Consider the following 22,614-nt stretch of genomic DNA (forward strand, 5'->3'; position numbering starts at 1 on the left):
TTGAGTCCAGGAGTAGGAGTTCAAGGCTGCAGTGAGCTAGGATCATGCCACTGTGTTCCAGCCTGGGCAACAGAGTGAGACTCAGTCTCTAAAAAAACAAACAAACAAAAAAATTTAATAAAGTAAAAGATACGGATCAGTTAGACACACTTAGTATATCCATTTGACAAAACACTATGCAGTTATAAAAAACAAGTGTAGTTCTGGCAGATGTTAAGAATCAGATAAATGCTATTATTTAAAAATCTAGAGCAGTGGTGTCCAATAGAAATATAACATAAGCCTCATATATAATTTAAAATCCTTTAGTAGTCATGTTTAAAAAAGTAAAAAAGTTAAATCAATTTTCATAATGTTTTAATATTTCAAAAATTTAGCATTTCAACATGCAATCAATATAAAAATTGTTATTGGGGTGTTTTACATTCTTCTTTCACACTAAGTCTTCAAACTTGAGTATGCTTTTTTCGGGCGGCGGGGTTTGAGGGTTTTTTTTGGATACAGAGTTTCACTCTTGCTGCCCAGGCTGGAGTGCAATGGCGCAATCTAGGCTCACTGCAACCTCCACCTTCCCAGTTCCAGTGATTATCTCGCCTCAGCCTCCCAAGTAGCTGGGATTACAGGCACCCACCACCATGCCCAGCTAATTTTAGCAGAGACAGGATTTCACCATATTGGCTAGGCTGGTCTCAAACTCCTGACCTCAGGTGATCTGCTCCCCCTCAGCCTCCCAAAGTGCTGGGATTACAGGCGTGAGCCACCGTGCCCGGCTCATATTTTTTTTTTTAAGAGTTATGCATTTATTTTCATGTGTAAGAAGACAACCATAACTGCCACGTGAACATGATTGCTCAGCACAAGGCTAAAGTCAGAAGTGAGTGAAAACAAAATAGCATGTTGACTTAAGTGACATAACAGAACAGGAGACCTTTGGTTATGATAAAAAATTGTGCAGGTGGTCTGTGAATGCAGAAGTTCCGGGCTCACTGCTCCAGGCTTAGGGCAAGACTCTGTGCTCTGGGCTGAAGACCCGGGAGTTCTACAGAGAAGCTTACCCAGTCCATGGCCCCTGTGACGTTCTCCCAGGAGTCTGTGGTACAGCGAGATCCCAGGGAGGAAAGCACATTTGTTTAACTTGTCCATGCCCTACAAAACGTCGTAGAAGTGATGAAGCAAAGACGATGATTCTCTTTCAAAGGGAAGAAGAATCTTCTAGATGTGGCATTGAGGAGGCAGTGGTTACAAGACAGGCTGGGCTACAGGGCTCAAGTGGGACTTGGGGGTCATAACTAGGGGACTGAAGGGACATCTCTCCTGGAACTGTCCTGAAGAAGTGCTTGTGTGTGTTTGGGGTGGGGTGGTGCATGGCCCCTCTCAAGGCTGCAGGAGGCACACTCGGCCCTGTGCACAGCATGCAACAAGCTCTCACCCTATGCCTGCTGACTCACTACAGCACCCAGGAGGAGGTGCCAGAAGGCAGATCGGGAGCTGCTGATATCCCGGGGTATCTATGGGCCACCCTCTCCTCCTAGGCCTGGGCCCCAGCCTCACTTTAGCACCATACATTCCAGAATGGGGAAGTCCATGGCTGTGTCCCCAGTGGGTCCCATTCTTGTATGTGTGCGAACCAAGGGGAGGTGTTTGCTATTACACTCTCTCCCCTAAATACAAAGAACGTTGATTCCCATCATTTCAACCTCAGCATTTTCTTTTCTTTTCTTTCTTTCTTTCTTTTTCTTTTCTTTCTTTCTTTCTTTTTCTTTTCTTTCTTTCTTTCTCCTTCCTTCCTTCCTTCCTTCCTTCCTTCCTTCCTTCCTTCCTTCCTTCCTTCCTTTTTTTATTATTTTGAGATGGAGTTTCACTCTTATTGCCCAGGCTGGAGTGCAGTGGCACAATCTCGACTCACTGCAACCTCTGCTTCCTGGGTTCAAGCCATTCTCCTGCCTCAGCCTCCCTAGTAGCTGGGATTACAGGCACCAGCCACGATGACCGGCTAATTTTTTGTATTTTTAGTAGAGACGGAGTTTCACCGTGTTGGCCAGGTTGGTCTCGAACTCCTGACCTCAGGTGATCCACTTGCCTTGGCCGGGATTATAGGCGTTAGCCACCGTGGCCAGCCAACCTCAACATTTTCAAAAGCAATTTTTTTTTTTTTTTTTTTGAGATGGAGTCTCACTCTGTCACCCAGGCTGGAGTGCAGTTATGTAAGCTCAGCTCACTGCAACCTCTGCCTCCCATGTTCAAGCAATTCTTCTGCCTCAGCCTCCCAAGTAGCTGGGACTACAAGCATGTGCCACCACGTCCAGCTAATTTTTATACTTTTAGTAGAAACGGGTTTCGCCGAGCTGGCCAGGCTGGTCTTGAACTCCTGACCTCAAGTGATCCTCCCACCTCAGCCTCCCAAAGTGCTGGGATTACAGGTGTGAGCCACTGCGTTCAGGCTAAAAAGCACTTTTTAAGGGACTTTGGAGCTTTTACTCAAACAGCTCAACCGTGCAAAGCCATGCTGGTCTCAGCACCCCGACCAGACAGCTACAGTCAGTGCTAGGGGTCCAAGTGTCCCCCGCAGATTCCCCCCAGCTTTTCCCTGGAAGTGGGGTAGGACCAGCAAGGAAATCTGGGGGTGACACTCATGGTCCAGGAACCTTCTGGTGCCCAGAGGGTAGAGGAGGAGTGGAAGTTCTGAGGGCGCTCAGCCTCGCTGTGTCCTAGACAGGCTGCGCCGACTTGCAGGCTGGTCCCCGTGGAGGCTCAGAAGGAAAGTGTGCAAGAGCAGGTCAGGAAGGGAAACCAAGTCAGGGAAGGGCCCCAGTCGGGGCTAGTGGTCCGCTCACTGCCTGACACCGGTGGGCACTCTAAGCAGCACCCCGCAGCACTCTGCTTCAGGTGGCACGCCTTGCAGAAGAGACGGTTGTTGAGGGGGTAGCAGCCTTGGTCCGTGGGCTCGATAGACAGGAGGATGCTGCAGTCCTCATACCTGTAGCAATTTTCATGGAAATTTCCTCCAGTGCACTCGATTTTGAAGACATCTTTCCCATCCCGAGGAATGATGAGATTCTCACAGATGCTGCAGATGGGGGCAAATTTCCTGTAGAAATTGTTCAGGTAGTACACCTCGTTCTGGCTGCCCGGGGCAAAGCTTTTGTCCCCGATGCAATGGGCGCAGGTCACACACATGAAGCAGGAGGGGTGGAAGGCCTGGCCCAGGGCCCTGATGATGTGCTCCCGAACCACCTCGCCACACTTGCTGCACTTCTGCAGCGTGTCCTGGTAGCAGGGTTTGCAGAGGGGTCGCGCATCCTTCTGGTAGAAGCTCTGCCTGGCCAGCTGGCGGCGGCAGGTATGGCACGTGAAGTACTGGGCATGGTACTGCCCCTTCATGGCATCCACAGCCAGCTCTTGGAGGGACACAGTCTTATGGCAGAAGCCACAGATGTCTGTGGACGCCTCTCTCTCAACAAGCTCTGCTGGGGGAGGCGGCAGCTCTTTTTCCACGGCCCTGAGGGGTTCCGGCCCAGGCTGGACCGAAGGTCCCTCTGCTGGGGCCTGTGGTGGGGATGGGGACAGGGGCAGGTGCAGCTGCTCTAAGTCCGCAATAAGTGAGGCCCCCATCGGAGCAGGAACCTCCTCTTCAGAAGGCAGGTGCACCGGAGGGGACGGTGAAGTGGGTGGGAGGAGGTCCAGGTGGGGCCTAACCATCCAGGACAGGAGGAGGGGGTGGACATCCCGGGCCGCCCGTGCCCAGGCGGCTCCGACTCTTCTGTATTTTACACTTACAGCATATCTCAATTCAGACACTAAGTTTTCATCAGAAATACTTATCTCTGAAGATTTAGATTTTATAAAGTAAATCTACAGTTGAAAAGCAGATTCACATACCTACATTGTTCCAAAATGCTTAAAAGTTTTCCAGTAACTCAGTCAAACATCAGTTTTTAATTTTAAATATTAAAGATAAATAACATTGTCTAGGGAGAGTGGCTCATGCCTGTAATCTTAGCACTTTGAGAGGCCAAGGTGGGAGGATAACTTGAGGCCAGGGGTTCGAGACCAGCCTGAGCAACACAGCAAGACTCCATCCCTACAGAAAGAAAAAAGAAAAATTAGCCAGGCATGATTGTGTGTGCTTTATAATCCCAGCAACTCAGGAGGCTGAGGTGGGAGGATCACTTGAGCCCAGGAGTTGGAGGCTGCAGTGAGCAATGAATGCAACACTGCACTCCAGCCTGGGCAAGAGTGAGACCCTGTCTCAAAATAATAATAAAAATAAATATAGTTCTTCACTGGCCGTAGCTACATTTCTCCTCCTCCTTCTTCTTCTTTTTTATACAGGGTCTCACTCTGTCGCCCAGGTTGGAGTGCAGTGGTGTAATCACAGCTCACTGTGGCCTGGATCTTCTAGGCTCAGATGATTCTGGCATCTCAGCCTCATGGGTGGCTGTGACTAGAGGCACACATCACCATGCTCAGCTAATTTTTTGTATTTTTAGTAGAGACAGGGTTTCACCGTGTTGCCCAGGCTGGTTTCAAACTCCCAGACTCAAGGGATCCACTCCTACTCACCTCAGCCTCCCAAAGTACTAGGATTACAGCAGTGGGCCACTGTAGCCACATTTCAAGTGCTCATTTGCCACACATGGCTGGTGGCTACTGTATTTGTTGAATGATACATTTCTACGGTAATTTTAAGACTGAAAGTTCCCTGATTCATTTATAAACTTTGCAAACATTATTATAAAAGTCCTTCAAAGGATAAAAATATTTCATCCTTACTTTTCTTGGAAATAAATGACAAATAAATATTAGCAAATTAAATCAAGGAATATTTTCAAATAATCATAGCCAAATAGAATATATATATATATATATATTTGAGATGGAGTCTTGCTCTGTCACCCAGGCTAGAGCGCAGTGGCATGATCTCAGCTCACTGCAACCTCAGCCTCCTGGGTTCAAGTGATTCTCTTGCCTCAGCCTCCCAAGTAGCTGGGATTACAGGCACCTGCCACCACACCTGGCTAATTTTTGTATTTTTAGTAGAGACCCGATTTTGCCATGTTGGCTAGGCTGGTTTTGAACTCCTGACCTCAGGTGATCCTCCCGCCCCTGCCTCCCAAAGTGCTGGGATCACAGGGGTCAGCCACTTCACCCAGCCAAATAGAATATATTTAAGAAATGAACAAATAATCCTTTCTGAGTTTTCCTATTGGTATAAGATATCCCATTTACAATCAGCATAAAAAATAAAATACATATAAATAAGCTTAACAAAAATGTGCAAGATATTTATGAAGACATGATAAACTTTGCTAAAGGGCATAAAAGAAGATGAAAAGTGGAGAGGCACAGTCCAAGATCCTGGGAGGAAAGACTAAATATTGGTAAAGATGTGAAGTCTTCTAAAGTTAATCTATAAGTTTAATGTAAGTCAAATCAAAATGCTAAAGAAAACATTCATTGGTGGGTGGAAGGGACTAGTTAAACTAATCCTAATGTTTATCTAGAAGAATAAACAAATAAAGAATAGCCAAGAAAATAACGAAGAAAGAATAACTTGTGCTACCTGCTATGAAACTGTAGTGATGAAAAACATTGTGGTACTGGAGCAAGAAAAGACAGATCCATGGAGCTAGACCCATGAATTTAGGAGAATTTGGTAAATAATGAACATGGTATTTCAACTTGATGGGGAAAATATTGATTATTTAATAAAAGTTGTCCGTACATAGGATATCCTTTGGAAAAAAAGCAAAGTTATCTCATACTATACTCCTAAATAAATTCCAGATAGTTTAAGGATTTGGAAATAAAACAAATAAAAACTCAAAAGTTCTAGGACATAGTAGTGGATTACATTTTAAAAGAATGTGGGGACCGGGCATGGTGGCTGATGCCTGTAATCCCAGCACTTTGGGAGGCCAAGGCAGGTGGATCACGAGGTCAAGAGATCGAGACCATCCTGGCCAACATGGTGAAACCCCTCATCTCTACTAAAAATACAAAAACTAGCTGGACGTTGTGGCACGTGCCTATAGTCCCAGCTACTTGGGAGGCTGAGGCAAGAGAATTGCTTGAACCCAGGAGGCGGAGGTTGCAGTGAGCCGAGATTGTGCCACTGCACTCCAGCCTGGCAACATAGCGAGACTCGGTCTCAAAAAAAAAAAAAAAAAATGAGAGAGAATTTGGGGATAGGGAGGTCTTTTGGTAATGTGGTGTTAAGCCACAAGTCATAGAGGAAGTGATTGGCAGGTTTATTTCAGCATGCACTACTGGTTACCAGTAAGAAATGTAAGTAAAAATCTACTGGGACCTTCTGGGAGAGAATTTCCTCTCCGATGAAAATAGCAGATCTGTGAGACGGCAAAAAAATTCCTTGTCCTTATTCTCCTTTTTTTAAATCCTTGTCCTTCCTAATCAGAGTACAAGGATGTGATATTTAACGGTGTAGCAGGCATTTTGTCTCACTGAGGGGAGGCACTGTCAACATACACTAAATGGCAAATCTGAAGGACATATAGAGACTGATGTCATCTCTGAACCACCAGACCAATCCTGTGACCGCTTACTTCTGAATTTCAGGTTAATTAAACAGCTATTATTGTATGGTTTAAGACCGTTACTTGGCTTTTTGTTTGCTCAGGCTGGTACAAATACATAAAAATACACTTTAGGAGGCTGAGGTGGGTGGATCACTTGAAGTCAGGAGTTTGAGACCAGCCTGGCCAGCATCATGGAACCCTGTCTCTACTAAAAATACAAAAATTAGCCAGGCGTGGTGGTGCACACCTGTAGTCCCAACTACTCCGGAAGCTGAGGCAGGAGAATAGCTTGAACCCGGGAGGCCAGAGGTTCCAGTGAGCTGAGATTATGCCACTGAACTCCAGCCTGGGTGACAGAATGAGACCGCATTTCAAAAGAAAACCCACCAAACATATAAAAATGAAAACTTTCTATGGCAAAAGATACAATGAACTAAGTGAGAAAAAACAATTTCAACATAGATGTCAAGGTTAATAGCCTTGATATATAAAGGACTTTTACCAATCAATAAGAGAAGAAGAATGCTTTTATAAAATAAAATAGGCAAAACACATGAATAGGTAATTAGGTAATTCATAAACTAAATTGGACAAATAAAGATGTAAAAGCATGCTTCAACCTCACTGATAATCAAAGACTTACAGATTGAAACCAAAATGAAATCTCATTTTCAGCCATCTTACTAGCAAAGATAAAAAAGAGTGATAATGGCCAATGTTGGAGATGGTGTGGAAAATCAGTTTATCTTACACATATTGGTGAAATGTAAATTGGTGCCATTTTCTGGAGGACTATTCATTAATATGATTAAATTTTAAAAGATGTATCCTTTTTTTCTCAGCAACTCTTCTTCTAGGAATTTTTTTCTAAAGGAGTAATCAGATATGTGACCAAGAAGCATACACAATGATGCTTACATCATTATAAGGAGCATAGTATTCCTTATAATAGTGAAAAATTGAAAAAATAATAATTCCTTATAATAGGTAAAAATTGAAAAATTAGAATTATGTTTCCAACAAGAAGTTATTGGTTAAATAAATTATGGTCCATTTATTCAATGGAATAGAATTCAATGTAGCCATCAAGAAGGATGGTGCATTCTTTTCGGCTCACTGCAGCCTCTGCCTCCTGGGTTCCAGTTATTCTCCTGCCTCAGCCTCCTGGGTAGCTGGGATTACAGGTGCATGCCACCATGCCCAGCTAATTTTTGTAGTTTTAGTTGAGACGGGGTTTCACCATGTTGGGCAGGCTAGTCTCGAACTCCTGACCTCAGGTGATCCGCCCACCTGCTGGGATTACAGGCATGAGCCACTGTGCTCGGCCACATGATGTATTGATGTGGGAAGATACTCATGATCTAGTGTTAAGAAGGAAAAAGCGGTTTACCAAACACTATCCAACGATGTGTTAGGATTCTGTCTATATAAATGTATGTTTACACATGCATAAAAACTTGAAGGATTTTAAAAATTAATAGTGATTATTTTTAGGAAGTGGGATTATGAGGGACTCTACTTCTCTGTATTGGTTAAATATTATATATATCAGAAAAACAAAGTTGATTCCAGTTTAGAAAATAAAATGTTTCCAGAAGAAAATGCAATAATGTGCAAAGAAACATAACATGCTGCCAAGTTAAAAAATAGGATATAAGTCAGCGTTACAGTAGGGTTATTTTCACAGTGAGGCTAATTTGATTGAAAATTATCTGGAAAGTTGTAGACCAAAATATTAACAGTAATTATCTCTTAGGGGGGATGTAGTGGGAATTTGAATCGTTTTTATTTCTTTGGTCATACTTCAGTGTTTAAGAAGTGTTTTTAAAGATAGTTGTATTGCTTCTACAAAAAAAGTTACTCATAGAAAACAAAAAAAGGGGCCAGGCGCCGTGGCTCAAGCCTGTAATCCCAGCACTTTGGGAGGCTGAGACGGGCGGATCACGAAGTCAGGAGATCAAGACCATCTTGGCTAACACGGTGAAACCCCGTCTCTACTAAAAAATACAAAAAGCTAGCCGGGCGAGGTGGCTGGCGCCTGTAGTCCCAGCTACTCGGGAGGCTGAGGCAGGAGAATGGCGTAAACCCGGGAGGCGGAGCTTGCAGTGAGCTGAGATCCGGCCGACTCGGAGACTCCCTCTCAAAAAAAAAAAAAGGAAGCAAAAGGAAGCAAAGAGAAAGATAGCAAGGGAGGGGAGGAGGGAAGAAAGGAGGGAGGGAGGGAGAAAGGGAGGGAAGAAGGAAGGGAGGGAGGGAAGGAAGAAGGACAAATTAATTCTGACTCGGACCAAGCCCTCTTGGAGGTTGGCTAGGCTCCTGAGACACCTACAAGATGTATGTTGATTTGATGACATTAAGTACAAACCCGATATTTATTCAACTTTTTGGTCTTTTGTCCTGCCACAAAAGGTTTGAGGAAATGCAAAACATATGATAAACCACAACATTACAAACAAAAAAATTTCAGGATCAAGAGAAGATAGCGATGTACTAGAGAGACAAGAATTGGGAGGAAGCAGAGCCGTAGACACTTAGGAAAGTTGAGCTGCCAGGTGAGCTCCCCTGAGATTCCACAGTCCTGGGAGTCCTCTGCTCAGCTGGTTGGAGACCTGTAGTATCTGAGATTCTGCACAGGGTGAGCCCAGGAAGAGGATAATTTTGTAGACGCATTGTAGACACATTGTGGATGTCTGTCCAGCCCATAACGACTCCTTTTCCCTTGTATGGTAAAGGGATCTTGAGGTCTAACAGTGAAGTATGCCGGTTGAACGTCTCTCCTAGACATTCCAACCCGGGTCTGAGAGCTGGCCGCAGTCTGGCTGGCCACTTGGAGTGGCTACACAAAGCCAAGCGCACCTCTTAGTTGGGGCCTTAGAGCCTACTTTCCATGAAGAAAATAAAGAAACAAGGTTACAAAAAAGATGATATATTTTTTATGTTTATATCGAACAAATTAATGCTTTTAACACCGAAAAACATAGTGCAACAAAAATGTTCTGTTCACAAGATAATTACAGGATTTATTAAAAATATTAATTCATGGTGCACTACAGGCGGTGTGCTGCAGAGCCAAGGGGCTGTGCCAACCTCCTCCCCTCCCGCCATAGGCCCCTGAGGCTGGGGTGAGCAGGCCGAGGAAACTCAAGTGCAGCTGGCAGCAGCCAAACGTGGGGTGTCGCTGCTTCCAAGGATTCCTGGGGAGTCCATCTTCCAGGGTTTGGCACCCGGTCCTGCTGAGCCCACTGCCCCTGCCCTGCAACATACCCTGATATCCTTCCAACGAGGTCCCTTCTTCACTAATTCCACTTGACATGGATTTCTACCACGGCAAGCAAAAGAACTTAGCCTGAAAGAACCTGCAGTCATCCCAGATTCTTTTTTTTTTTTTTGGAGACAAGTCTTGCTCTGTCGCCCAGGCTGCAGTGCAGTGGCGCGATTTCTGCTCACTGCAACCTCTGCCTCCTGAGTTCAAGCGATTCTCCTGCCTCAGTCTCCTGAGTAGCTGGGATTACAGGTGTGTGCCACCACGCCTGGCTAAGTTTTGTATTTTTAGTAGAAACGGGGTTTCACCATGTTAGCTAGGCTAGTCCTGAACTCCTGACCTCAGGTGATCTGCCCGCCTTGGCCTCCCAAAGTGCTGGGATTACAGGCATGAGCCACGGTGCCTGGCCCCAGATTCTTATTTTTCAGGGGAGGTGTGTTTTTCCCCTTGTGACCAATTCTATTCCCAGGAAGAAAGACAATTTTCAGCTTCCGTCGTCCTAGACTGCAGTGAGTTCATGCATATTCTCCCAAGGTGGAGGAGGATTGTTTAAAAGATGCTGAGTGGCAGGGAGAAGAATGTCACCTAAACATCCCTCTGCCATGGAAGGAGAGGTTTAGCTGAGCCTCAAGGACGTAGGTTCAGACAAGGGCAGTCCTTGCTGCCTTACCGCGAGATTTCCTGGAGCTGGAGAATGTCACGGAGCTTTGGGGTCCTTCTTCATCCTTCAAAGTGTCTCCTACAGTAGGTTTATCTTAAAACTAGTTTCAGAGGTGAGGGAAAGAAGGTGAGATGAGGAATTTGTCCCCTAAGCAGTTTCTTGGGTGACTCTGCTCCCTGGAAAACTGGAACAGTAGTATCTGGTTTTGCTTATGATCTCATTTCTCTGTGGTTCCCAAGGTGCCTAGAGTGAGCCTTAAATAAAGTAGAATCCCAGCCGGAAGCAGGGTCTCACACCTGTAATCCCAGCACTTTGGGAGGCCGAGGCGGTTGGATCATGAGGTCGGGAGATCGAGACCATCCTGGCCAATGTGGTGAAACCCTGTCTCTACTAAAAATACAAAAATTAGCTGGGTGTGGTGGTGGGTGCCTGTAATCTCAACTACTCAGGAGGCTGAGGCAGGAGAATCACTTGAAACCAGGGGGCGGAGGTTGCAGTGAGCCCAGATCATGCCACTGCACTCCAGCCTGGAGACAGAGCAAGACTCCATCTCAAAAAATAAAAATAATAAAAATAAAATAAATAAAGTAGATGCCCATTAAACCTTTTGTGGTCCCTCTTGCAGCCAGCCACACAAGGCCTTTGCCTCTTTGCTCAGGCAGCTCCAGAGGATTGTTCTGGGACCCTCCTATCCTCCCATTCCTGAATTCATTCATTTAGTCAACAAATACTTCCCGAGCACCTGTTTTGTGCTATGCTCAGTGTAGGTGCTGGGAATACAGGGGTGACAAATAAGATGGACATGACCCTTTCTTTCTTGGACTTTAGATCTTTCCATTCACTTTTCACCCGCTCCCCCAAATATGTATCAAATAGAAACACAGAAACTTAAGAGAGAATTTCTCCTGCCACGTGACAGAATACCAAGCACATCGTTTCAGAGAGAGGGAAAGAGAGAAAAGGAGAGAGAAACTAGAAACGAAATACCCAGCTTTATGGGAGTCTCCCAGAACAGGGTCCCATTTTTGTTATTCGTTGTTCAAAAGTCTCATGTCCCCCATTCAGTGCACACACACACACATACATATAATACATATGTTACTTGCACTGTTTACATTCATAGCATGTACAGCTGGAGAGCAGCGAAGTCTGCCTCCCACATTATACAGAACGGATTGGCAGCTGGGACTGAAGGCGATAGAAATAAGCTATTGATCAAGGGTTAGGAAAGTACTGCCACTGGGATCCTGTGATGCTTGCAAGCTGAGGGCAGCAGTAAAGTGCTACACAAATGCAATAACATTTATAACCCGAGGGCAAGTGCTTTGTACATGAAAATAAAAAGCTGATCCTCTGTCTAATTCTTTCCCCCTCCTTGGGCTGGGCTGGCCTTTGACAAGTGCATGAACAGGAGCCTAAGCGGGGTCACCTGGATGGGCTGATTTCTGACTCACTGGGCCAGTGACTGGGTCTGTTTTTCCCATGTTGGTGCCTTCTGGTGGTCGGGGGAGTTACCTGCACATTTAAAACTTTGGGAGAAGCAGGGAAGCAGCCACGTTCCACCACCCTGAGAAACCACTTAATGCCTTGGCCCCATGGATCTTGCTTGGTTTGCTTTGCGGACGTTGTCTGCTCCTGTTGGGAGCTGAACTTTTCACTCGTATGGATGCTGGAAATCACTCTTTAGAGCTTCCTTCTATGACATTTGTAAAAAGGAGAAATCCTATTTTTGGGAGAAATAGATAGAAAAGAGAGACAGTTCTAGAGGTACTACAAAACAGTAAATGCACCATGATGACTGGACCTGAGTAAGCCAGCTTTTTCCTCCAAGAGTCACCAGATCAGTGCTTCCTGACACGCGTCCCCAGAAACACCAGTCCTGTAAGAGACACGATTAAAATGGGCCAGAATAAATTGAAACTCAAAATAAATTGATAAAAAGCTTCCTCTTGGAGATTCCTATTGCATCTTTGCAATTTAAAGGCTCTGAGAAGTCCTGCAGTGAAGAAGTTTAATTTTGCTTAACAGCATCTCCCAGATTTACTTGACTGCCAAACTGTCCCCGCCCTTAAAACTTCTTTCATCCTTTCTCTTTTTATTGCCTAATGCCTATTAACAACATACTTTAGGAAAGCACTTACAGAAGGATTTGATATTTTGCCTGCCATGTACTGTATGCCTTCACGTGCCTTCAAGACACTTTGCACGGATTATTTCTACCCACTGAAACAGCTCTGCCAATATTATTATCTTATTCTCATTTCATATCCTATCCCATCCTATTTCCTTGATAAGACATGTGAGGCTAAGAGTGGATAAGTCACCTGTCCAAGGCCCCTCAACTAAGTAGTAATTTAGTGAAGATTCTTTTTTTTTTTTGAGGTGGAGTCTTGCTCTGTTGCCCAGGCTGGAGTGCACTGGCATGATCTTGGCTCACTGCAACCTCCACCTCCCATGTTCAAGCAATTACCCCACCTCAGCCTCCCAAGTAGCCGGGATTACAGGCGTCTGCCACCACACCCAGCTACTTTTTTTTGTATTTTTAGTAGAGTGGGGTTTCACCATGTTGGCCAGGCTGGTCTCAAACTCCTGACCTGAAGTAATCTGACTGCCTCGGCCTCCCAAAGTGCTGGGATTATAGGCATGAGCCACCGAGCCTGATCAAACTTAGTGAAGATTCTAACCGAGGCCTTTCTAACTCCAAACCCCACATTTTCCATCATACCACGCATCTTGTTATGTAGGATGAAGACTGACTTCTTTTTTTTGCCAAAGAGAAAATGAGTTGCTCTTCTTCGGAGACCTTTGTCTCAGGATCCATCCATCTTCCTTAAGGCCTTGCCTGGTTCATCTCAACGCAGTGCTGCCCCACACTTCCTTCCCTGTGGCTCATGGGAATTCCCATGAGAATGCAGAAGCTGAATCTAAGTAGCTGTGGGCAGGCATCCCAGTTTTGCCATGTACTATTTATGTGACCTTAGGCAATTTACTTAACCCCTCGGTGCCTCAGTTTTCTTATCTATAAAATTTTAAATATGTACAAAACATATGGCTCAGAATGCTTAGTAAATGGCAGTTGTTATTTTTATCGTTAATAATTAACAATAAGCCTTCATGAGAAAAAAACACTTGTTAGGAAAACGTTAGGGATCCCTAGTTTAAATCCACCAACTATCCTAGTGTGACAAGATACAGGTATTTTAAGATGAAAAAATGGAAGCCTGTTAAGTCAGTGACTTTTTCAAGTGCACAACTAGCTAATAGCAGAACTGGGACCTGGATTCCCAGAGCACAGAAATTTAAGACACCCTGATGTGTCAAAAAGCTAAATGCACCTGAGAAAACAGAGAAACTTAAATTTATAGCTTTGGGAGCTATTTCCATGAAATCCAACCAGCAATGAAGATACAATTTCCCTGAAATTATACGTTTGGTAAAATAAAAAATAAAAACTTTAATGGAAAATATTATATCTGAACACACCTACTTTCCTTCCTTCCTTCCTTCCTTCCTTCCTTCCTTCCTTCCTTCCTTCCTTCCTTCCTTCCTTCCTTCCTTCCTTCCTTCCTTCCTTCCTTCCTTCCTTCCTTTTGTTTTTTGAGACAGAGTTTTGCACATTGCCCAGGCTGGAGTGCAATGGCACAATCTCGGCTCACCACAACCTCTGCCTCCCAGGTTCAAGTGATTCTCCTGCCTCAGCTTCCTGAGTAGCTGGGACGACAGGCATGTGCCACCATGCCTGACTAATTTTGTATTTTTTAGTAGAGATGAGGTTTCTCCGTGTTGATCAGGCTGGTCTTGAACTCCTGATCTCAGGTGATCTGCCTGCCTCGACCTCCAAAAGTGCTGGGATTGCAGGTGTGAGCCACCACGCCCAGCCCACCCTCATTTCAAGAGTTCATTTTTAAAAATTGGAAACGGGGCCCACTTGTATTGGCTACTGTCATATTTTATTTGTTTGATTTTTCTGGTTATTCACAATTACTCAGGACAAAACATGTTTCTTTAAAACAACATTTTCGTAAATTGAATTAGGTTCCAGTAACACGTGAACATAAAATTTCTGTGTTAATGTTGTCATACTCTCCATTGGTTTTGCTCTGTGATCTTTTTGGTTTTGCCTGAGCTGCTGAGGCGAGGACACTCCAGTATGAAATGAGCTGTCTTTAGGCACAGTTAGTCACAAAGCTTAGGTTTGAGCATTTCCACTTGGAATGAATCCGTTCCCATCAACCCACTGACGTTTATCAAAGGAAATATAATATTCATCCAGATTGGAATTGGAATGAGTTTTTCTTTTCTATTAGATGAACAGCGACAACTCAATGTACTTGGAAAAATAATAAGTTTATGCTTATGCTAATTGAGGAACTAGTATTAAAATAAAGTGTTTGTGGCTCTGAAACTCATAATACCTGTACCTTCAGCAACTCAAAACTCCCCAAGTGGCTATTGGAATATGCTTCTTGTGTTTAAATTCTGACTCTCACTAGGTTAGACCATAATGTTTCAGGTCCCTTCTTCTCTGTGTCATCTCCATATCCACCAATGCAATTCTTAGCCCCAAGTCCCCAACCTACTATTACCTCTAGGTTTGTCCACCAACCCTGATGCTGAGATGGTTGAAGTAGTGTCATTTTAAATTTAATCCATTCCTCTTTCTTTCACTCACAGAGCCCGTTTTCAGTAAACGTGGTCATCTGCAACTTCTATCTCATCAGTTCTCTGTAAGCAAAGAGAGGGAAATGAATGGTATGGCAAGTCCATTTTACAGGCGGGAACAATGTGGACTGTATCCCTCCCATCTCATCTCATCAACATTATAGTGCTGAAAAGATTTGGGGTTTTTTTGCATAATGAAGTGTAAAACACAAATTATCAACCTCTGTTTAGCACTAGGATAATAAGGCTTTCATCAAAGAAGGATACAGGTACAGAAATGATGCTTTTTGTCTTAAGTTTTTGAGTTCTGAGAGCCTTTAAGACATTTTTTAAAATTTTATTTTTTAAAATTTTTTTGAGACAGAGTCACTCTCTGCCACCCAGGTTGGAATGCAGTGGTGCAACCTCGACTCACTGCAATGTCTGACTCCTGGGTTCAAATGATTCTCCTGCCTCAGCCTCCCGAGTAGCTGGGATTACAGGCATGCGCCACCATGCCCAGTTAATATTTTGTATTTTTAGTAGAGATGGGGTTTCGCCATGTTGGCCGGGTTAGTCTCGAACTCCTAGTCTCAGTTGATCCACCCACCTCGGCCTCTCAAAGTGTTGGGATTATAGGCATGACCCACCGTGCCCAGCCCATGTATTATTTAAATTGTTCTCCTAACATTGCCACTAATGAGGAAATAAAATCCTATTTTAGAGAGAAAGAAAATGGGGCTAAAAGGAAAGTAATTGGCTGGACTTAAAATGAGAGAGTAAAATCTAGGCCTTCTGCTTCTCCATTCCCACTGCTTTGGGGTGTAGTTCTCCATGTGTTCTAGCTTGAATGCACACGGCTGGTTGGTTTAACACTAATGGGTGTCAGGTTCATTCAAAGAGCACGACCTCAGTATGTAAATTATTCAGCAATGAGGTTGATGTGACTATTTATAGGTCATAAATCAGTTATAAACTCAGAAATATGAGAACAGTTCCCTAAATAGGCAATTGTTACCTATCCAGGGCTTAATTTGAATATGCAGGGCTGAAGCTGGGCATAATTTCCTATCTGACACCCTTTACACTGGGCTTGGGAGAAGTGGATAGGAAAGGTGCATTAATTATAGCAAGACATCAGGGCTGAGTCCAGGTATGCCAAAATAGATTTGTATCTTGGGCAAGCTCCAAACAGTTCCTAATGGCTGCCTGATGCACTGTGTTGAGAAGGATTCTGTCAAGTTTAGGCCCTGGGAAACCCACAGATTTGCCATCCCTGGTTTGCTTATTGCATATCCTTTACCCATCAACAAGAGACGTTTCATGAAAGTAAGAACACTGGGTCACACTTTTTCACCATAATTGTCCTGCTGGATTGTGTATGCTGATAGATCTTCTGCAACCAATCAAGGAATGAGAAACCAAATCGTCTCCTTTCAAAGATGATAAGCCATTTACAGGATTGAGACAATGAAAAAGAAATGAGAGACCCAACGGTCCAGCTGTGACAAATCAGGTTACTGGCTGGATTTGGGGGAACTCCCTGTTGCTATCATCCAAAAGGGGACTCCTCTGCCATGTTTCAGTTCCGAGACCCAGTCTGCCCCATTCCTTTCCCCTTCGGTACTGTAGTATCTCTTTCTCTCATTCAGTAGTCAGGTTGACTCAAATGCGCACTTACATCTTATTGCAGTGTGAGGGAATGTCCGGCCTAAAGATACACATTTGACGTCATTCATAAGCTATAAGGTGCTCCAGTCACTTGGCCCTGGATAAAGCCCTAAACGAGTCCCCCTCCTTTAGTGCACAGGCCTTTCAAGACTCTGACCTCTGGGATTATGATTCCTGTGGCTGTAGTTTCTCTCGTTCCTCTCTCCAGACCCACATCAAACAAGCAATCACTCTTAGACCTTACTCTGGTCTCTAAAAAAAAAATCAGGTCATGTCCTGTTTGGATGCCAGGCACACCCCTGTGGCTTTCTGTTCAGAACCAAGCTATCTTAACAGCTTTTTGGTTCATCACCCTGCCTGCTGCCCCCAGATACCCCGCTTTCTCTCATTCTGTAGGCTTTCCCACAGACCTACCCTCCTTGCTGGTGTGAGTCCTGGGGCTCTGTGACATCATCCCTTAGCTATTCTGATCCAGCTCCCTTGCTGTACAAAATTTCCTTTTTTTTTTTCCTGAGGCGCTTGAAGTAAATTGTTCAAGATCACACATCAAGTGGCAAATGGTGATATAACTTTTGCATTGGCAATCTGATTCCAATTTATCATTTTACAATATCTCCATTTGACAATTCAAAATCACATTTGCATATCAAAGGCAACTGCTATCTTGTCTGGGAAATCTCCACTGTCTTCTTTCAGATTCATGATATCCCTTTCTATCCCCCCACCCAAATGATAAAACATGTTTATTCCAGAATTCTCTAACCTTCGAAAACACCTCTGCATAGGTGTGTTAACTTTGTGAAAATTTACAAAAATGTACAACTTGTGGTTTTTTCACTTCTCTTTATGAAAGTTATACTTCAATTAAAGAGTTTATGTAAAAGATACTGTCAGATCCCTTAGTATCTCACCGCCTGCACTCAGTTTTAGGACTCCAATGCAATTTGCCAGTGTTTTGGGGAAAGGTGAATTTTGGGATAACACCTAGTCACATTTAAATGTTTATGACTGGACAAATTGTGCTAGCTGGGCATGCTATGTCTGACCCCATGTGCTTTATGTAATACAGAGGTCGTAAAAAACTTATTAGAACATTATTTAAATGAGGGGAGAACCTTATGTTATTGTAAGAAACGTGTGTCCTAACTTATTTCACTTGCAAGACAGAAGGTTTTATACTACAGTTTAAAGCTGCTTTCATCTGGTTGGAATTTGGGATGTAATATATTTCAAACACGGTTTCACTCATATAGGTATACTAATTAGTTTTTCAGGTTTCCAGGTTTCAATGCTCACAGAAAAGAAATAATAAAAATAAAATACGTAATTGTGCAATGTGATACAAATTACCAATGAACCAAAATAATATTTATCAAGCACGTATGACACACATTATCTCATTTAACCTCCATAACAACTCTATAAAGTAAAATAATTATTTCTGCATTTTGCACATAAGGAAACTGCAGCTTGCGATAGCGCATCATTTGTCCAAGGTCAACCCGGGACTGTTTGATTCCAGTTTTACTAATTCCTCAAGAATAAGCCCTGCTAACTTCCCATTAACTGCTTGGACCCTCAAAGCAATCCAGTGAGGCTGAGTGCAGTGGCTCGTGCCTGTAATCTCAGCACTTTGGGAGGCCGAGGTGGGTGGATCACCTAAGGTCAGGAGTTCCAGACCAACCTGGCCAACATGGTGAAAAGCTGTCTCTACTAAAAATACAAAAAATTAGCTGGTGTGGTGGCGGGCACCTGTAATCTCACCTACTAGGGAGTCTGAGGCAGGAGAATCACTTGAGCCTGGGAGGAAGAGGTTGCAGTGCACTAAGATTGCGCCATTGCACTCCAACCTGGGCAACCAGAGCGAAACTCCATGTCAAAAAAACAAAAGCAAAACAATCCAGTTGATTAAGTATTATTATTTTCCCCATTTTAGGGGAGGAAATAGGTCCAGAAAGATAAAGTGTTTAGTTGGATATCTGCAGAACCCAGACTCACTTGAGTTTCTCAGCCTCCAAATCTGGTAACACCTTACACTAGATAACACCATTGCTCAGGCCCACAGTGTAACTTATTTATGTTGATAATAGACATCAAAGACTAGACACTGAAGGTGGAAATCACAAGATGATAAAATTCTTTCAAATCCCTAGTCTTGGAAAAATACCCCTGTGATACGTTTAGCAGTTCAGCAGCTTTAAGGCAGACATTTCTACAGCTCTAATTGCAGCCATTTTAGTTTCTAACAAACAGGTCCAGCCCAGCCCCGATCTGCGTCAGTTACTTTTGCAAGAGGAATCAGGATCTGCTTCTTGGAGGGTAGAGTCGCACAGGTGAATCTCTCCGTGGCATTTAGTCTAGTTCTGTGGTTCTCAACCATCCCCTCCCAACAAACCCCACCCCAGTGCAGTTTTACACTCCTCCCACTGGACTCCACCCTCACCCTATGCCCACTGGATATTTGGCAATGCCTGGAGATAACTTTTGGTTGTCACAACTGTTGGGGAGCTGCTACTGGCCTCTAGAGGCCAAGGATGCTGCTAAAAGTCCTACAACAAAAAAATTATGTGACCCAAAATGTCAATAGTGTAGAGGTTGAGGAGCCCTGGTCTAGTGAATGCTGTTAAACACACACACAACTGAAATTACTTAGGATTGAATTGACCTCGGAGATTATGGCAAAGTAATGAAATTGAAGGTATTCTCTAGAGTGGACTGTTTATCTACCAATATATATTTACAAGTTATATCTGACCCATTTCCAATTATGATTTTGGCCTACCACAAATGCACACACAAGACACAGTGAAGATTTTTCAAAAAGATCAGAAACCATTCAGTGGGGAGAAAGTACATTCAACTTCTGCTAGTCACTGGGGATTTTCTGTCATAATTCTTTAAAAATCACATTGATATGTCTTCTCTACTTATTTAAGCACTTTGTTGGTACAAGCCAGGTTTTCATTTATTCCAGCCCAATAAGAATTAGAAAAAGAAGACCTGATGAATTCCAATATTTACCTTCCTGCCTCAGTGAAGAAACAGAACTCTTAGGTTTTCAGACAGAGTTCAAATCTTCTTTGGGCTGACCTTTTAAGAGATAATGAGGTTACTTTTCAGCCTGGAGCAGAAAACAGGATAGTGGTTGCGAGAAGTGGGAAGGGGGGCCGGATTGGATGAGAGAGCCATCAATTAGTCCTTTCCAGGGGGGGTTTCATTACTTTATTTGAAATACTGTCAAGTTCCAGACATCGACATAATCATATACACATGCAAAAATACCTTACTATCCATGGGTGTGGTTATGTGCTGTGCTAGTATAAAACTGTAAAATAAGAAAAATTCATTCCCCATTATAGTATATAAGGCCTCTTTATAATAATATAATATGTAATGCCTATTATCTTTTTTCTATATTTACAGTGTCTCTGCATTAGACTAATAGTGCAAATAGGAAGGAAGCTGTTTTATTATTTTGAGTGGCATTTTACATTGTCCCATAGAACCCCAATATTGGTATTAATTAAATACTTTTTTTTTTTTGGAGATGGAGCCTTGCTCTGTTGCCCAGGCTGTAGTGCAGTGGTGCGATCTCAGCTCACTGCAACTTCCACCTCCTGGGTTCAAGTGATTCTCCTGCCTCAGCCTCCCGAGTAGCTGGGACCACAGGTGCCTGCTGCCACACCTGGCTAATTTTTTGTATTTTAGTAGAGATGGGGTTTCACCATGTTGCCCAGGCTGGTCTTGAACTTCTGAGCTCAGGCAATTTGCCCGCCTCAGACTCCAAGTGCTAGGATTACAGGCGTGAGCCACGGCGCCTGGTCTAATTAAATACTTTCTACTGAACAAAAGTTATTTAGATTCCTACCTCATATCTCGCACCAAAAAAAATTTTAAAGATAAATGTAGCAAAGTAAATGGAAAAAATAGAAACCATAAAAATACAAGAAGAAAATTGTAAGTAGTTTTCTAATCTTGGAGTTTGGATAACTTCTTGAAGCATAGAACAGGAGGCAGGAATATGTAAGAAAATACTTATTTGAGTACTTTTACAAAAATTTAAAACTGCACATTTGATATTTAATAACATTCAAGATTTGAGTTTTTTTTTTTTTTTTTTGAGATGGAGTCTAGCTCTGTTGCCCAGGCTGGAGTGCAGTGGCCGGATCTCAGTTCACTGCAAGCTCCGCCTTCCGGGTTTACGCCATTCTCCTGCCTCAGCCTCCCGAGTAGCTGGGACTATAGGCGCCCGCCACCTCGCCCGGCTAGTTTTTTGAATTTTTTAGTAGAGATGGGGTTTCACCGGGTTAGCCAGGATGGTCTCGATCTCCTGACCTCGTGATCCGCCCGTCTCGGCCTCCCAAAGTGCTGGGATTACAGGCTTGAGCCACCGCGCCCAGCCCCAAGATTTGAGTTTTAACCTTTGTTCAACAGCTCTGGTTTTTGGTTTTCTTTTCGTTTTGAGACAGTCTCATTCTGTTGTCCAGGCTGGAGTGCAGTGGTTCCACTGTGGCTCACTGCAGTAGACTTGAAAACTTTGGTTCAAGTGATCCTCCCATCTCAGCTCCCCACTACTAGCTTGGATGGGTTCTTGCTATGTTGCCCAGATTGGTCTCGAACTCCTGACCTCAGGTGATCTTCCTGCCTCTGTCTCCCAAAGTACTAGGATTATAGGCCTGAGCCACTGCGCCTGGCCTGCTCAACAGGGTTTTGATGGCAATTAAATGGTTTAGAAGGTTAACTAGGTGGCAGGAGAGCAAATTTTAAGTTATTGTGCACCTGCTATGATTATGTCATTCATGTCTAAAAGTTGAAGGATTTACCTCAAAGCAGCTTTTGATAAACTTTCAATTTCCAGCTTACTTCTGGAATTTCCGCTAACATACTAATTGTTACCTTTTTTTCCTTTAACACTTATGCCATTTAGCCCTTACAACAATCTCACAAGCTATTATCTTTATGTTTTAGGAACACTAGGATTCAGAAAACCTACGTATTTTGTCTAAGGCCACAAAGCTAGTGTGTGCCCACAGAGTGCCTGTGTCAAGCACACAGAGATGCTGAGAGCTTGAGAAAGACCCACCAAAGCTTATAATGCCAACCTCACAATCTTCAATCAACACGAGAGTCCCTGAATCCCACATGCACATCTGCATCATCAAAATACTGGGATGCCACCTGTTCACCTTCTTAACTAAGAAAATGAATTTAAGGGCACGGTGAAAATGCATTATACAGTTCTACGTGCCAGGACTGTGCTAAGCACATTACATTAATTATTTTATTCAGTCTTCTCCAGAGCCCTACTTAGTAGGGCTTTTGTTGTTTTTGAGACAGGGTCTCACTCTGTCACCCAGGCTGGAATGCAGTGGGGCAATTTCAGCTTACAGTAGCCTCAACTCCTTGGGCTCAAGTGATCCTCCCACATCAGTCTCCAGAGTAGCAGGGACTACAGGCGCGTGGCACCATGCCCGGCTAATTTTTGCACATTTTGTAGAGATGGGGTTTCACCATGTTGACCAGGCTGGTCTTGAACACCTGAGCTCAAGGAATCTGCCAGCCTCAGTCTCCCAAAGTGCTGGGATTACAGGCGTGCAACGCCTCGCCTGGGGCCGAAAGTAGGTATTCTAAGCTGCAATTTACAAGATAGGAAAACTGAGGCTGTTAGAGGTTAAATAACCTGCCCCAAAGTGCCTTAGTTGAAGGAGTAATACTTCCAGAGTATTTTTTTTTTTTTCCATTAAGTTTGGTAGTTACAGGAGTGTCAGACACTCCTATATTCAGTCAAAAATATTTTAATTAAGTATCTAGACAATGACTTCGCATAACATTGATTTTTG

General features: G+C 43.6%; 1 pseudogene; it reads right to left on the bottom strand.

The window, feature by feature from the left end:
* Positions 1-2,577: 2,577 nt before the first annotated feature.
* LOC111544804 lies at positions 2,578-19,154 on the bottom strand (annotated as a pseudogene).
* Positions 19,155-22,614: the final 3,460 nt, after the last annotated feature.

The sequence above is a fragment of the Piliocolobus tephrosceles genome, chromosome 13 (genome assembly GCF_002776525.5).
Source record: "Piliocolobus tephrosceles isolate RC106 chromosome 13, ASM277652v3, whole genome shotgun sequence".
NCBI lineage: Eukaryota > Metazoa > Chordata > Mammalia > Primates > Cercopithecidae > Piliocolobus > Piliocolobus tephrosceles.